The sequence below is a fragment of the Mus pahari genome, chromosome 22, assembly GCF_900095145.1.
Source record: "Mus pahari chromosome 22, PAHARI_EIJ_v1.1, whole genome shotgun sequence".
Lineage (NCBI taxonomy): Eukaryota > Metazoa > Chordata > Mammalia > Rodentia > Muridae > Mus > Mus pahari.
Genome location: NC_034611.1, coordinates 19,385,565 through 19,389,625, shown reverse-complemented (window position 1 = coordinate 19,389,625; position 4,061 = coordinate 19,385,565). Strand labels below are relative to the sequence as shown.

Below are 4,061 nucleotides of genomic sequence, written 5' to 3'. Positions count from 1 at the left end.
AGCCTTTTGGCAGATCATAGACATAGGCTGAAAATTTGCCTCCCCTTATGAGAGCTTAAAGAATTGCTATCACACAAAGCAAGGGAGAAATCAAGAGCAGCTTTGGAAAGTGAATCAAACATATCTATGACCCAGATCGAACTGAGCCGATGTTCTATGGTGTATTTTCACGCACTCAGAATGAAGAAGGTTGCTAGTCAGTTGTGAATTAGAGAAATGGTATATACCCATCCAATTACTCATTTTAAATTTTGTCTTCTCTATGAAACCTTCTTTGATGCATATGGCTAGAATGAGCCTCCGACTCTCCATTATTCTCAGTGCTCTTCTTATTTAATTTCCATTCCGTCTTAAAGAGTGTGTATGTGCACTCGTGTGCTTACACATGCTTACATGTGAGTATGTATCCTTCCTCATTTGTAGATGATTTGGTCACGCTGTCCTTCAGCCTCTAGCAGGAGTTCAAATCTTCAAACTGAGAAAAGAACAAATTGTGCTGTAATATGAGATCCACAAATACAAATTTGACCAAGGGATTCATGGTGAAGTATTTGGTGGGAGGCATGAGGACGTTCAAAGCTCTTTGTCCTGCCTAGAGCTTCCATTGGGAGTTCCCTCTCCTCTAATCTTTCTTAGAAAATGCTCCTTTGAAAGTTGCCTCACTTTTTTTTTTTTCTTTCTCTTTCTGCCCACACAGCTGCTGTGGTAATTGAGGCAAAATGAATCCTCACAGTTCACATGTGATTCTCACTAGAGAGTGAAAAGGACCAGAGAGATACTCCATGAGTTCTAGTTATTAATATGTGTCATGATAAATACTGAGATAGCTGTGTTCAGAGACTCAACTCACAAACTTAAAATTGAGAAAGGCCTTTATCAGCTGAATTTCCAAAGCTCCCTGTCTATTCTTAGAAGAGGGAGTTTTCTTTCTTCCTGGGAGCAAAGCCAAGTTGACTTCATAAGGTCCAATCAGAGAGCGGCGCAGGAATGGGGGGCGGGGCGGGGCTGGGGCAGAGAGATTGGAGCAGCTGGACATGTAAGAAAAAGCTTATGGTAGACGACAGAGATTCCAGTGAGCATTTCTGTGAATCTCTACTACTCACTGGAGCACAAACACTCGAACTTTCTCTGACTTGCTTGTGGTTTTGAATTTGTTTCTGAGAAACCAGCTCCTTAAACATTATGAAAAGTGTCAACGGTCTAAGGAGCTCTTGGAGCAAAATATCTAGGGACAGTATCCAAGGGACACTGTCTGAAGATCCATCCTGCAGAATTCCTGAGAACAGTCTAAGCTTCTAACCTGTCTCTTACTGCACTGGCCACCCCTTCCTACCACTCTGGGAATTCCTCAGAAACCTCCCAGTAAATCCCTTTTTACTCTTAAGTCATCCAAAATGGCTTTCTATCACTTTCACCAGTGGTCAGTTTTTTGATGACAACAAACTGGGGCTTCCGCTCTCATGGGGTGCTTTGTGAAAGAAGGAGACATGAAGTGGGGAAGACGGGCCTGGAAGATACTCTTATTTACGAAGTCCAGGGTCACAGAAAGTCGGCCAGGGGAAGGATATGAGAAGAAAGGGGGAGAACCACGAGACACTTGGAAAGGACAAAACTTCATGGTTTTAAGCAAACTGAAGTGAAAAGACACCCATGCGCCATGTAATGATAAACAAAAATGTAGCTGTGGTTGTACTCTATAGCTCAGGAGTAGAGTGGGTGACACAAAATAAACTTGTGTGCGCACAACAACGCATTTCTCAGACTGCAGCCTGGCTCTCAAATGCAAAATGACCATGTAGAAGTTCTTTTGCTTTAATTGTTATGTCTTTGGTTATAAGTAAAAGTTGATCTATCTGTATGTTTCTAATTATATCCTGCTTGAGAAAATTCTCTATCTATGAATAATGCTAGTGATTTAATTCATTTTCTTAGATCATTATCATAAATACCTGATAGCTCTTTTGGTTACATCTTGTTAGTATACTATATAGTTTGGATTTTTATCTAATTAGATATGTTAAACTATCCTGTTAATAGTATAGAATTGTATTGTGCCTCTATAAACAATATAAATATATTTTCTATTGTTACTTCTAATTAGGAATGTATATTATCTTATTCAATGAGAATCTACAGATTTATGTTAATTTAATATCCAGTTATTTTAAAGGAATCTAGTAAGCATTTTTGGGTCTCAACATATTCTCAGGTATAACCAGTTAAATGATGACAGGGTGTTATAATTCTAAAATTTTTCTCCAATGCTAATGAGCCATGTGACTTAGGACAAGTCCCCTCTCTTTACTAGATGTCTGCTTATGCATCATTTAGTGTATGTGTTCACTAAAGTCTCTCCCTGAATTAGTACTTGACAGTTTTCTGAAGAAATTATGATCCATATGTGAATATAATTATGGGATACAACTGGAGCCCCAAAAGCCAATGCTTTAGATCAAATTTTCATTTTCAGCTAATGTACAAATGTCCTTGGCCCCACAGCCATACTGAAATCCTGAGATCCCACATATTTATTTCATTCACAAAATCTGCACAGGATACTTGTGACTGATATGAATGAACAGTGCCTAATGGGCTATAAATAGTTTTTGAGCACTTGGTCTTAGTAATGTTGGTATGGCCCCCATCAGGTCTCCTCTACTGTGGGATCATGGTGATATCCATCCACCACTCCATAAATGCATAGTTCTTTCCCTTTACTGGGGAGAGGAAGCCCAGTAATATGGAGTGGTGGCAACTTCTGTAGTTCATGGCTGCACAGCTGGGTAGGATAGGACGGTGAATCATCTAGATCCTCAGCTTAAAATTTCTCATTCTGGACTTAAAGATCATACAAAGTGACAGCTTTGACTTAGCTGTGGCCTCATTGTAACTTTGTGCTCTGCCCCCCCCCTTCTCATCTTCACTCAGGGCCATCTCCCTAAGCTAGCAGGCTACTCTGCTAGGTTCTGACTTTTATAATCTATTGAGTATTTCAAAAGAAATGGCTATGAGTCTGCCTCACTCTAAATGCTGCATCCTCAATGTGTGTCCACATTGAGGTGATTAATTAATGATTAATTAAGCATTCCATATTAATTAATGATTAATATTGTTGAGATAATATTCTTTTTTTTTTCTTTTTCCCTTTTTAAGCAGACTTAATCCATTTATTTTTTCTTGTATAAAAACCCTTATGTGGTAGCCACAGCTGGAGCCTGGGTCCTCTGATCAGAGACTCTGGTGTGGGTTTTCACAAGATGATCAGTGAATTCCTGATAAGGAGACTTGGTGAAGATAAGCTCTTTCCAGAGTTCGGGGGTCAGGTAGCTGTAAGTCTTGGAGATGGCATCAAAGGTGGCCTTGGCAAAGTTACCCAGGGTGGCAGTGCAGCCTCTGGCTGAAGTGTAGCAATCATCTATCATCAGGAGCTTCTTGGGCACAGGAGCAGAGACAATGCCAGTGCCCCTGGGGGCAGTGATGAGATGCACCAGCACAGAGCCACATCTGCTTGTCACCTTGCATGGAACAGTGTGGGGCTTGCCTTTCTGCACAGGGACGATGGAAGGCTTGGCCAAGATGATGACTCCTCGGATGGCAGTAGCAACCTCCTTGGAGCACTTAACACCAAGACCAACGTGACCATTGTAGTCCCCAATAGCGACGAATGACTGGAACCTGGTCCGCTGGCCAGCCTGAGTCTGTTTCTGCACTGGCATGGTTTTCAGAACCTCATCCTTTAGGGATGCACCCAGGAAAAAGTCAATGATCTCAGACTCCTTAATGGGCAGGGAGAACAGGTAGATCTCCTCCAACGACTTGATCTTCATGTCCTTAACCAAGCGGCCCAGCTTGGTGATGGGGATCCACTCCTTGTCTTCAGCTTTACCTCCAAGAGCCCCACTGCCTCGACCACGACCACGGCCCCTAAGTCCACTGCCAAATCCTCCGTGGAAGCCAGTCGCAGCCTCCTAATCCTGCCCCCCCACCCCCCGTCCTCTGGGCCCTCCCACTGCACCAGGGTCATCCACCATTTGGTGTTTTCCTGAAGAGGAAGAGGAAGA

The 4,061-nt window shown here is 42.3% G+C and overlaps 1 pseudogene; it reads right to left on the bottom strand.

Moving 5' to 3' along the window:
- Positions 1-3,156: 3,156 nt before the first annotated feature.
- The window catches only part of LOC110338582, a 95,520-nt pseudogene continuing 94,615 nt past the window's right edge, over positions 3,157-4,061 (bottom strand).